This window comes from Neofelis nebulosa, chromosome 3 (assembly GCF_028018385.1).
Source record: "Neofelis nebulosa isolate mNeoNeb1 chromosome 3, mNeoNeb1.pri, whole genome shotgun sequence".
NCBI classification, from domain to species: domain Eukaryota; kingdom Metazoa; phylum Chordata; class Mammalia; order Carnivora; family Felidae; genus Neofelis; species Neofelis nebulosa.
The window spans coordinates 191,550,098-191,563,952 of NC_080784.1; the positions used below are offsets into that span (position 1 = coordinate 191,550,098).

Consider the following 13,855-nt stretch of genomic DNA (forward strand, 5'->3'; position numbering starts at 1 on the left):
AAAACTTCAGACCGAAAGTAAAAGATCAAAATTCTTGAACATTTTGGGGATATTGATTGGTATTTTCATAGTACATTATACATATACAACCACATCTGAAGTATTGGATTATAACTGTTTCTCTAATTTCTGATGACAACAAACTTTAAAAGTTTGGCTTGGGGGCGCCTGGGTGGCTCAGTCAGTTACACGTCTGACTTTGGCTCAGGTCATGACTGCAGGTTCGTCATGATCTCAGGTTTGTGAGTCTGAGCCCTGTGGTCAGGGCACAGCCCACTTCAGATCTCTGCCTCCTTCTCCCTCTGCCCTTCCCCATCGTGTGTGTGTGTGTGTGTGTGTGTGTGTGTGTGTGTGTGTGTATGTGTACACGTGTGCACTCTCTCTCTCTCAAAAATAAATGGAAACATTAAAAAAAAAGAAATAAACGTTCAGCTTGGTAAGTAGAAATTGGTACTTCATTGTGATTGCAATTTATACTGTAATAACCAGTGCAGCTGGTCTTGCCCCCCTTTGAACAAACAAATATTAAATGTCTGCTTACCTGTGAAATTCTCCCATACAGGGGACTCAGCTCTGTACAGCAGAAAGAATATGGGTCAGATGCTGCTGAGTACAGGTTCTGTGATGTTTGACCTGTTACATAACTTCATTAAACCCACGTTGCAACTGTAACTAGGGGAAAGTTATAATTGGGGGAGGTGTTCTTCTCAAGATTTAAGAGAGTGCTTTGTAAGTCCCATAGTCTGCTACATAAAGAATGCTCTGAAAGTGTAGTTGTCAATATTATTGTTGTTATCATTATTTTTGAATATTTGTTCATAATCTCTTTTTACTGGAGTTTTGCAATTTCAATAATTTGTAAATATCATAGATACCAAATTTTTCTTATGTTAGGTGGAAGTAAAGAGAAAATCTGTGGGATGGTAGTTTAAAAAATATGTTTGGGGCACCTGGGTGGCTCAGGCGGTTAAGCATCTGACTTAGGCTCAGGTCATGATCTCCCGGTTCGTGGGTTTGAGCCCCGCGTCAGGCTCTGTGTTGACAGCTCAGAGCCTGGAGCCTGCTTCAGATTCTGTGTGTGTCTTTCTGTCTCTTCCCTTTCCCTGCTCGTGCTCTGTCTCTGTCTCTCTCTCTCTCTCTCAAAACAAAAACAAAAACAAAAAAACATTAAAAAATATATGTTTAGTGATTTTCTAATAAAAACTAACAAAAGCACATTCCAATTATGTTTCAAAATGCAAAGGTGATTAAAAATAAGAATATTTACATATAGTAAAACAGACAAAATTTTATCAGATAAAATTTTTGAAGTTATTGAAACTTAAGGAACAAGATTACTTCTTTTGTACATGTTTTTGGAAAAAATAAAGTTGATATTTGAGATTTTAATAAATTAAAATGCTATATTAGTATCTTTACAGGGAACTTTTAGAGTCAAAATGAATATACAAAAACTTATAAATTTGGTGATCTTATCATTTCATATCAATAGTTTTCCCTGTCATGGGGGAAAAAAACCCCAACAATTTCAAAATTACAATTATTTTCTATTATTATAACAGAATTTCAATGGACAGATTTTCTTTCTTTTTATCTACCCAAGTGTATGAAAACTGTATGCATATAAACACTCTGATTCTATCCTTAGCAAACTTACAGTATTCATGAATCTAAAATCATTCTTCTTCATGTTTAGTCCAATAATGCCTCTTGTTCTCTCAAAGAAAGCGTCATATCCCCCAGATGTAAACATTGCTTTAAGAGCCAATGCCATATGTTGACAGATGGCATCCCATCTGTGGTTCAGTTATTAAAAATAAATTTCTTGGCTATGTTCAATAAATATAAGATATTCTTATCCATTTTTTTCCAGAAATGTTTAGTTTTCAACCATAGGTTTAGCAAACCAAACCACAAAGCTCAATCCTATATAATAACTTGAGTAACAAAATAAGCTTTATGTCAGACTAAAACTATATATTTAGGCTAAGATGTTCAGAAGAAAAAATATAGAGAAAGATAAATGCAAACTAATTTCTCTAAGTATTAGACTTTTGATTTGGCTCACTATACTATTAGATAGGGAATTTAAAAAAAAGTTGTCCTCTCTTCTAGGAATCAAGCAGTGGTGGATGGGGACCATGAAATCCAAACTAGCTGAAATGTTTATGCATTGCTCGAACTCCAAAATGCTGGTCAGTAGTTCTTTTCCTGCTATGTCTTTACACCTTCAAATTAGTCCATTTTTTTCTCCACGTTTCATTGTCAAACAAGACTTTGTAGAAAAATGTAAGTAATAAACTTCTTTTCATCATAAAACGACAGAGTTTTGTTGGATAACTAAAAGAAGAAGGCAATGTGTGTCTCTCACAGTGTTTAATAGGGTACGTTCCTTAGACAGAACTTTGATAACTTGTGATCTCAGGAAAAAGAGACAGGTAGGCAAAGCAAATGAGAATCATGTTTGAAGGCTTTAAAAAAATCAGGATCTTGGATGTGAAAGACTTCAATACCCATATCCATGTTTCTCCTTCCCCTTGGCATCTTGGTGCTGATGACTGAAACTGGATATTCTTTTGTCCTTCCCTTTCTTTCTCTTTCTTATTCTCCATTTCTCTTCATTTTCCATTGTCTTCCTTCTCTGGAGCAATATACTACCCATAACATCTATGCATATTAGTCATTCAATCATTGTTCAGCAAAATTTGCCAATCCTTTTTGTTCAGAAGGCCCACAGCATGCAGAAACATGAAAATATTCATTGGGAGCTGTCTTCCAACAGAAATTAGAAAGTGATTTAATTAGCACCAATATAATGGTGACCAGGGGTGAATTTGAAACTAAACTCTAGTCTCCTAATTTCCCATCTCATGATCTTGACATTTTACCACACATGTATTATGTTTCCTTATTGGAGACTGAGAGAAACAGTGACTGAGGGAACTAGGAGTTTTGGAATAATATCTCTATCATTCCTACCAATTTGGAGCTAATATATCAGAGAGCTAGAAGATGGACTCAGGTGGGGAATAAGAGAAAGTGGTTAATTGCAGCTGGAGTGATACTTTGAAAATTTTAAACCTTAATGCATATATTAAAGCATATATCAAGAGAATAAAGCAAGTGTCCATACTCCCTAATATGATAATGATTAGGATTAATTTTACACTCCAGCAAGACCAGGTCCATAGAAAATGGAAAATGATATGCCAATCTCACTCACAAACATGGTAGGAAAATCCTTAAGTAATGTTAGGAAACTGTGGTGAGCATTTAAAAATGGCCCACGAGATTCTCCTCTTCTTTTAATTTCTCCCCATGAGTGTGCGCGCATTCTGCAAATATGATGAGCTACCATTCCCATGCTATGTAACAACACATTGTGGTGATAACAGAATTTTGCAGATATAATTAAAGTCCCTGATCGATTTACTTTGAGTTAATCAAAAGGCAGATCATCCCAGGTGGACCTGATCTAATCAGGTGAGGTCTTCCATGAGTCTCCGGCTGTCTTGGGTAAGTAAGTCTCAAAGAACTAACATTGGCTCCAGCCAACACGTAGAGGAAAAGTGAGACATCACTCTTATAATCACAGAGAAATGAATTCTGGCAATGCCCAAGGAGCCTGACAGAGAACCCCAAGCCCAAGCTGAGGTCATAGCCCTAACACCTTGACTACTGCCTGGTAAGACCCAGACCAGAGGGCTCAAATTATATCTGGACTGACTCATAGAAATGGAAAGTATGAGATAATTAACAGTGTTGTTTAAAGCCATTATGTTTATGGTCATTTGTTACACAGTATTAGGTAGTTAATAAACAAACCAAATTCAGAGTATTTTGGAAATAAAATGAATATAATCATATAAGGCAATAATCAATATTAGAAACCATATTTCTGTGACTTACCCTATTGAATTAAAAGAGAAAAATCATATAATCATCTCATAATGGCAGAAAAAATTGATACAATTCTGTTAACACCAGGGATAGAAGAGAAGATAACCACCTATCTCTGCCATTATTCGAACTGTAATAGACAAATTAGTGAACACATTAACAGAAGGCATAGAAATCACAGATGTAAAGTTCCAAATAAGAAAATATGAAATTATTGTTTACAAACTATGATTGTTAAATCAGAAATCCATAAAATTGTATGGATAAATTGGTTATAATTAATAAAATAATTCTGCAAGTTTAGAGAACATAAGAAAAATATACAAAAATCTCTTGTAATTCTGTGCACAAGTAATAAGCAATTACAAAATGTATAAAGTGTAAGGAATCAACCACATCATTTATAATAGCGTCAAAACCATAAGGTTATGAGGAATGAAGCTAATCAAATATAAAAATTAAAAGACAAAAACCCTAAGTTAATGGAGAATTAGGCCATTTTCTTGGAAGAAAAGTCTCAAAATTATAAACATGAGAATTATCATCTAATTAATCTAGAGATCATTTCAGTTTCAATCAAAATACCCCAAAAGTTTCTCATAAAACCTGAAAAAGTGATTATAAACTTCAAGTATAAGGGGAAAAGCCTAAAAATAGATAAGAAATACTTAAGGAAAAGGAAGGGGGGATATGGTTCATCAGATTCTAAGTTGTTAAAACCTATATAAATAAAGTAAGGTGCTATTTGTGCATTTATAAAAAGCCAGAGGAAAGAAACAAAATGGAGTTTTAAAGACCCAAAATTCGTATCAGCGTTTGGTACATGAATTAAAATATAGCTTTAGAAACCATGTCAGAGGGATTGAGAATTTCTAAAGAATGCTGAGACAATAAACTATTCAAATATAATATTAAACCAAATTCTCATATCACTCCAGGCATACAAATATATTTCATATGCATTAAAGATGTCATGGGAATCAAAATTATAAAAAAAAATGTGAAATACAATGCAAAAGCTATATTTATATGGTTAGAATGAGAAATTATTTCAAAGAAAAAATAAATTATAATATATAAAGTAATAGATTGGTATTTTAATTACATTAAAGTAACAGCAACAATAATAATAAACTTATGCAATGAAACATACCATGAAGTTGAAAGAAATGCTAGACTGGAGAAGGGGCTCATAATGTTCACAAGTAAGATTAGTAATCACAATATATAAAGAATTTCTACCAATCAAAAAGAAAAAGAACACCACTAGCCTTCCCCACAAAAAAAAAGGCAGCCCATAATATACAGAGAAAGAAGCAGGAATGGCTGATAAACCATTTTTGCGCATAGAAAGATGGTCAACATCACTAATAATGAGCAAAATTAAAATTAAGTAAATAGTTCATTATCCAACAGATGGTTACTATAAATAAGTCCAATAGCTTCAAATACTGTCAATGATATAGGTACAAAAAACTATCGTATTTTGTGGCACAAGTGTAAATTGGTAATAATCACTTTTTCAAACCTAGGAGCCTTGACCATGCCCATAACCTACTCAGGCAGAAGAATTCCACTTCTAGGTATCTAGATATCTAGAAATTCTCATAGCACATGTGCACAGAGAATGTGTGTGAAGATATTCATTGTAATACTGCCTGTTTAAAATAACATAACAATCTTTCACAGGGCAAATGGATACATCTCAAAAACTTAAGCTAAGGGAAAGAAGTAACTAATGATTCCTATGTATAAAACAGTGCATAAATGAATTATGAATGGATAAATCTGTGGTAAAATTACATAATTACATCTGGGGACAATGTATACCTACTTTATTTATAATAAGGACAGAGTGGAGCCTTAGCTAAATCTGTAACATTGTGTTCCTTGAGAGAGATGTGTGGAGTCAAGGAAGGAGGGAAGAGAAGAGGAGAGGAAAGGAGAGGAGGGGAGGGCAGAGAGGAAATACAGGTTAACATGTATTTGTGCATAAGTATGTCTAATATTGTTTTCATAACTTTCAAAAAATGTTGAAAATTTCATGATTAAAATGACTTAAAGGGGATAGAGTCAGAAAAGTCAGGTTGGAAGGGATATTTTCTTCTGGCAAATGTTAAAAAGCGATTTGGGAAAACAAGTGGCCTCATTTATTAGCTTTCTAACATTTTAGGCCATGGCTCCAGGCAAAAAGAGCATTTTACCTATTCACACAATATATGCACAAGTTTTACAAAGCACTAGTTAGCCGTTATTATGCTAAACACACTAGATTTTCTTTTATTTTGCTTTGCTTTGTGCTGTCTTCTAGCCTACATTACTCTATGCTGAGCTATGCCTGCCATTCTGTCATTTTTTCTCTTCTATTTCATTTTAAAAATGCCAATCCTGACCAATTATATTGACTTTGAGACCCACCGGTGGATTCTAGCCCAGCGTTTGAGACATAGTGGTCTCATGCCAAGAAAAAGACATTTGAATCAGATCTGCAATTTAATTCTGACGTTGACATTGTCTGTAAAATCTGTAAAAGTCAGTTAACTGTGTTGGCTCAGTTTCATCGTAGGAGAAACACAGAAATGACAGTGGCACAGGGCTCATTCATTAGTTATTTACTGAACACCTACCATGTGCCAGGTTCTTTTCAAACACTGAGATCAAGATAGTTGGTGTTGATTGAGGATGCTTTTCGTTAATGAAAGGACTATGTTATTTTCATTTTATAAATAAATAAATAAATAAATAGCCCACAAAATGTAGACAGCAAAATGTAGAATCAACCTCAATTAGACCAAAGGATTTTTATAAGACCTGGAGGTCTCAAATGTAGTCCTCTGGAGAATGTCAAACATATGGATATTGGAAATAAAATGTTTTATAGGAAAACTTTTCATGGGATGCATTAAATATGAATTGTACTCTTTTAATGCTCTGGAGAATAAAAATGTGGTAACACTTTCAAAACTTAAATTAAATCTTATTCCCAGCTTTCACTTTGCTAGAAGGGGGATCAATTTAACCTAATTTGGGCTTTGGGGGACCTCTTGATCTCACCTTTCACCTCCTTTAAGTCACAATGGGGATGAGGTATTTGTGGTGTTTAGAAAATAAGAGAAGAGGCTTCAGTCTTCACTTCATTGTGTGCGCTGCCGAGGTGCCCTGGGGTCCATTCTGCTCCCCCTCCCCTTTGCCAAAGTGGGATGGGAGATCTTTCCTGGAGCTCTCAGCGCGATGGCCCTTGGGCTCCATGAACTTCAGTGTCTATATGACAACTTATTAGAAACTTTAGGGTGATATGGATCTCCACCATGTAACCCTTACCCAACTGTCACCACCATTAAAAAAGCACAAACGGGGACCAAATCTTTCTACCCCCATCTGCCTTGGAAGCTGCCTGACAGCTTCTGCCAACCCAGCCTCCCACTATCCAAACTCGAGGGCTTCTCTCCACCATGGGCCTAGTATAATTTACTTCTCTTTGAAAAACCAAACCTTGTAAATGTGGCTGGAGGGGAAGTCTCCAGGACTTAACAGTCCTTGAATGTATGTAAGGAGCGAATGGAAACGTAATTCTTATTACAGGTATCTCCTGCTTTCAGAAAGTTCACATTATACCACTTTGCTTTTACCAAAGACCTACATTAGTAGCTGTTTGTGCTAACTGAAGGAAATCCGGATAATTTTTGTTTGTAGGAGAAAAGCCCTGGGAACCCTGGGTGGTTCAGTTGGTTGTGCGTCAGACTTCATCACAAGTCATGATCTCACAGTGTGTGAGTTGGAGCCCGCGTCAGGATCTGTGCTGACAGCTCAGAGCCTGAAGCCTGCTTCAGATTCTCTCTCTGCCCCTTCCTCGCTCACACTGTGTCTCTCTGTGTCTCAAAAATAAATGCACGTTAAAAAAAAAATAAAAATAAAAAAGCCCTTACTGAACTAATGTAGGTTTTCTGTACAAGTAAAGGTGTGTAATGCCAACTTTTATAAACTTGGGTCTACCATTTCAGCTTACAAAAGTTCTCCCAGGAATGCTTTATTGTGGGACAGCAAGGAAAGCCTGTATTCCTGATTATTCCACAGCTACAAAACAAAACACGATTTAATATCTCAATAAATTATTCTGAAACACTTGTGTGGTATACTGGCATAACATCCATAGACGGAAGAGTTTCTAGGAGAGCATGGGTGGTTCAGCCAGTTAAGTGTCAGACTCCTGATTTCAGCTCAGGTCATGATCTCACGCTTGTGAGAGCCTGCTTGAGATTCTGTCTCCCTCTGCCCCTTCCCTTCTCTCTCATCTCCCTCCCCCCACCAAAAACAAAGACAATGTCCACATGTAACATTTGGGGAAGAACTTTTTTCCTTTTTCAAATGGTTTATTTTGCCATTTCTGAATACACAATCTAACAAGAAACAGTGACTCAAATGAACATACTATTAATGGATGTATTAATTACTTAGATTGTTGTGTTCAGACCTTCTATTATGAAGTGAATCTTGATAATTTTTCCCTATGTATTATGAATATTAGGTAGGTAAATATTGAAAATTTTTATATTTTTCTTGTGATTATACATTCTATCATAATTCAAATGTCCTCCAACCATAATAATGTGCTTTATTTATTGTATCTGTGACAAATATAGGTATAGTAGCTGTCTTTGGGCTAGCATTTATCTATATTTTCAATCTTTGATATTACAATGTGATTTTCAACATCCTTATGTTTTCAGCATGTGCCTTGTAAATAACAACGATTTCAAAATCCATTGTGACAGACTCTGCAACTAGTAAAAGGAGTCTACTCACTTATATTTTAATTGCTGATTTACTTCCTATTATTATATTTCATGATTTCTAATTACTCTGATATTTTAATGTTCTCCATCTTCATTTTTTACTTCTATCACTGTTTGAAGTATTTTTGTATTCAATATTTTTATCAGCTAGTTGTCCTTTTTCAACTTCTATTTTTATGATTACCTTAATTGTAATAAATTTACATAATACAATCTTAAGTTTTAATCCATAGCTCTAGCCTTCTCCAGAATAATATAAGAAACAAAGTGCATTAATCATAACCAAATTATTCTTGATTCTGCACATTTCTCATTCCATTTTCTTAAGTTTCCTCCAAATTATTTGTTTTATTATAATCTCAGATGAATATCCATTTAGATTTACCCACAGGTAGAAGCATTTAGTTCTACACCTTTTTTTCTTACAATTTGCTCTTTGTTTTGAGAGGTTTAGTTGCTCTCATCTTGAAGTATATCCCTGTCAGGGAATTGTTCAAAAAATGAATTTAAAAAATTCCTAGGAAATTGTGAGCATGTGACAGAGAGTTTTTTCAAGAGAGGAGTTCAGAAACTGGGGCATACGTACTGTGTTCCACGATCGAGGGTGATACACCACGGTGCCTGTGGTGTCTTCTCTAATGAACAAAACTAAAGTGTCATCCCACCTTGACAGTTTTACAGGATTGTGAAATGTTTGCACCTTAGTTTTGCAAACAGTATTGCATGCTTCAGGGGATTAGCTGACGTGAGGGAAGCACGTTAGAAAATGCCCTCTCTCACTCATCTGTGGCTCAGATGGTCACTTGTTTTATTTCCAAATTTTGGATATATACATTTTTTTTACCATCTTATAAATGTTTTTACTGAAGCTATTATGATGGCTAATTCTTTCACTTTTTTTTGGGAGGGGATAGGGGAGAATTCTGAATATACCTTTTTGCCCTCATTCTCAGTAGCTTACAGGGCATAAAATTCTAGATTGACGGTTATTTCCATTCACCTTTTAAAACATGTTCCGTCGCTGTTACTGATCTTTTGATTCTCTGTTTGCTATTCTTTTGTCATAATTTGTTGTCTGTTTTTCTGGCTGCTTTCCAGCTTTCATTGTCCTTGGCGTGTTCTACAGTTGCAATATGTGTCTAGGTATTGATTTCAATTTGTTTTATTGTGAGTTCAGTTACGGATTTAAAATAAAGTTTATTATGGCTGATATGTCTAGGTCTTTTTTAGATGGAGGATTTTTAGAATATATTGTCTACAATATTTCCAGAAATGGAAATAGAAGTCTAGGCACTCATTCTCAGGACATTTGTTTTGTAACATATAGTATACCAAAATGAAATTTTAAACCAAGAAGTCATTGGATCTTTAAAAAAAAATCAAACAGAGCAAACAAACATAACGACAAAACCCTGGCAGTAGAGGCAAAAGGGGAAATTCCAAGATGACAAGTATATGGCAATTGGAGGGTGATCAGACCACACTGAAGCAGAACGACCAGGGGTTCAGGCAACCCGGTGCACACATCCATCAATCAATCATAAACACACAGTCAAACAATGACAATATCAGGTCACCTGATGTGTTTAATCACGTGAAACATAGTTTTTAGAGGGATTTTACTATTATGTCAGGAAAGATTAAACATATTAAGTGAAAAAAGTCATTACTATCTACAAAACCAAGAAGATAAACATAAAAGGAATGGTAATCATAATATAATACTAAACTCAGATGTAAACAATGTTGATGTAATCAATGATGTAGATATAAATATCAATTCACCAGAAGTTATAATTATAAGATTATATAATATATATTATATGTATTAATTATATTATTATTGGAGGAATAAAGTGAGTGAATATGATTGTGTGCAAATGTGTTTGTGTAAATGGAGGGAAAAGTAATGATCTGTGAGTTCTAAACTCATAACCTTCATCACCGGAATTCAATAGATAATTGCTAAAATGGATATAACAAAAAATACCGCTATGCATAAAATTTAGAAAACATGGCGGTAATCGGGATGCAGGACTTGTAGATGGAGTTGGGACTTGTAGATGGGTTGGGAAATTTAGATGCACAAGTTCTAAATGAATGAGACTATTACATGTTTCTGAGAAATTACTAAAAAAATCATAATCTTTCTTGTGGAGAATTTTGATAATGGCCCCCACTGAGAAAAACAATACATTCCTTTGAAGAGTAAAGTAATGATTGTGAAGAAGGGGAGGAGGAAAAAGGACTCATGCGGTCAAAGATGAACTTAAAGGTCTCCAGATGGGTGGAAATGAATACGACCCACGGAATGACTGCTATGGGTTTGTGCTCACCAAGGGCCTGATGCCGCAGTGGACTATGAGGGGACAACACGATAACCACATGAGGACTGAGATGTACATGGAGGGAAGGGACCTGGCAACCCAGTTTTGTTCCTCATGGCCTTGAGGACGTAAGCAAATAACTGAGAATCTCTGAGCTTCACCTTCTCCATGTTCTCCAGCTGGAGAAGTAATAATAGGAATAAATTATAAGTGGATAAATATGGATAAACACAGAGAGGAATAACCATTATGAAAATTATGTGACACTCTGAAAAATTATTTGTGATCTCTGATGATCTCCACAAAATTCTAACTCTTCCTAGGAATTATACCCTGATGGTTTTTCTATCTTTTTATCCGTTCACTTTGCAAAAGAGATTCAAACACGCTAAGACTTAATTTTATAAAAGAGGAAGACAATTGCAGGCCTTCAGTAAGAAGTTACGTCAACAGGGGAAAAAACACAAAGTGTAAGGGCAGTTTAATTTCCTGTAGACTAAGAACAAATGTTGACAGAAGTTAAGTGTTGCTTTTGTCTTAATTTCAGAAAGTGTTATTTTGCTCCTGAAAGGAAACTAGAAGACAAGAAGGAGTGGTGGAAAAACTTGATTTGGCTTGGTCACTGAAGGGAAAGAGTTGAAGCAGTTACTCTGATGTGCTTGCATAGATATTAAATGGAGCACTGGCTGACCTTTTCCGTCTGAAAATATTTGAGTGTTTGCTAACCAATTTATTAACTGTTTTCACATCTGCTCCCAAAGTGATTCCGTGTAGGTTATTTTCATGGCTTCACCGAAGAGACATGAGATGGTGTTTTCTTTCTTGCCTGGAAATTGAAGTTCAGCTTCTGTTTGCTACTCTCGGTGGAAACTATAAGAATTCTTAGAGCCTGATTGTTTTGACAACTTTCTATTATTCAGACAGAAATCCCCTCCTCATGCAGAATCTATTGTCCCTCTACAGGTTCAGAGGGTTTGCTCTAAAAGAATAGAACATATAGATAGAACCTGGAGGCTGAAAGGTTTTTTGTTTTTGTTTTTTTACATTTTTTATTTATTTTGTTTTATTTATATTTTGTCACTACTTATGTCTGAGATGGTGAGAATTCTCTGGAAGCAGCTTTTCAAGTAAAGTTAATGCTGGGTTTCTGCCTCCTGGAAGTAGAGTAGCAGTTTCAGAAATAATCCATTTTTCCTCTGCTGCTTACAAATTTCCTTTTTCTTTCCCTTTTATCATTCTAGTCAAGACCATTCTCTCAAGATTAAAAAACCTGAACTTTTAAAGGAAATTCTCATGGGCTTGGAAAGTGATGAAAATATAATAATATCAAATAACTGCTCCCACTGAGAACAATGAATCAGATTCTCATCTTATGTGACTCCTGGGCACATTGCCCACTGTGTCACCATCTCGGGATTCTAGCCCAGGTGGTAGCTCTAATTATCCCCACTTTTTATTTCCTGGCAAGGAAAACTCTTTCTAATTATTTAATAATTCTGATTCATTCTGAAATAAATTTCAGCATGTTATATTTTGCCATCAGTAAAAGCAATGTGTTAATTTCATTTTAATTGTCAGTATTCAAGGGGTTGTTAAAAACCAGTGAATGTCACTGGGAGCAGAAACGGATGGAATATGGATTAGAATCAAATGATTAAATCCTTAAGGAATATATCAGTTTTGAGTTTCAGTGCATCCTTATTTAAAAATATATCGTACACTATAAATTCATGAGGGTAGATTCCATATGGTTTTGGTCCCCACACTACCTTCACCCGTTAACAGTTTGCCTGGTTACATGCTCCTTAGATATTTGTAAAATTCATTAGCGAATGAATCAATGGATATATCTAGACATACATATATCTAAAAGCATAAAATGTCAAAATAAAAAGGTCTGTTCTGCCTTATTCTGGTGCTTTCTATGCTTCCTAAATGCTTTAGGCTATACCAGAATAAAATAACATTTAAGAAGTACAAACTCAAAAAAAGATAAATAAATAAAAGTAAACTCTTACCTGTACTTATCTATCCCAAACAGTGGTAAAGCTAACAATTTAAGATGAGGTTTGATGTAGCAGGGAAACTGTACCAACCAGGCTCTTCTGAAGTGACATTTCCCATAGTATGTAGGTGGTTAATGTGATCTGATAGAGAAAAAGCATTTTTAAAAAGCATGGCCTGACTGCACAGGTTTCCAGTGCAATTATTTGAAGAGATTTCAGTTTGAAGAAATTCAGCCTGTAGTTGAGAGCTTTGGCAGAGCACATTTCATATAGAAGGATTTATATAAACCTGTTTCCATAGTATCTAGGCTCTCCAAAGCCTCGTTTAGCAGAAGACAACGGAAATATTCAAGAATATCCAGGTGATTTCAATCAGGATATATTCACCGAATGCATTTGGCTAGCACTGTGCTGTTCTTGGGAATCCAGGAAGAAGAAGACACAGAGGAAGGATAAAGTTCTCCAATACAGGGACCCTCAGAATAACCAGAGTGCGGGAAAGAGATGGCCATAATAAGAATTGCAGCGCGGTGCTAGAAGTGAAGCTCAGATTCTTCCACTGCTGCAGAACCACCATCCAGGAAAGGGGTTAAACAAAATGTATGTATTGGAGAGGTGGCAGTTCAGTGCAGGGGACATCTCCATTCTCTGAGTGAACGGCTTTTTGTGGGATTATGAATGGAGATGGGGAATTTTCTGGGCAGAGAATAACAGACCACACAGGGAACAGTAAAAATAAATGCACAGAAATGATAAAGGGTATGGAGTGTTTGGCATAATAAATAAATAAATAAATAAACAGATAAATAGATAAAATAGATAGATAAAT

At 35.3% G+C, this 13,855-nt stretch overlaps 1 long non-coding RNA gene across 1 annotated transcript in view; it reads left to right on the forward strand.

Annotated features, from left to right (window-relative positions):
• Positions 1-2,488, forward strand: part of LOC131507773 (uncharacterized) — a 75,855-nt gene extending 73,367 nt beyond the window's left edge. Inside the window, exon 9 of the long non-coding RNA XR_009259696.1 lies at positions 2,116-2,488. This is a non-coding gene — a long non-coding RNA (uncharacterized LOC131507773). The remainder of the gene's footprint in view (positions 1-2,115) is intronic.
• The last annotated feature ends 11,367 nt before the right edge of the window (positions 2,489-13,855 follow it).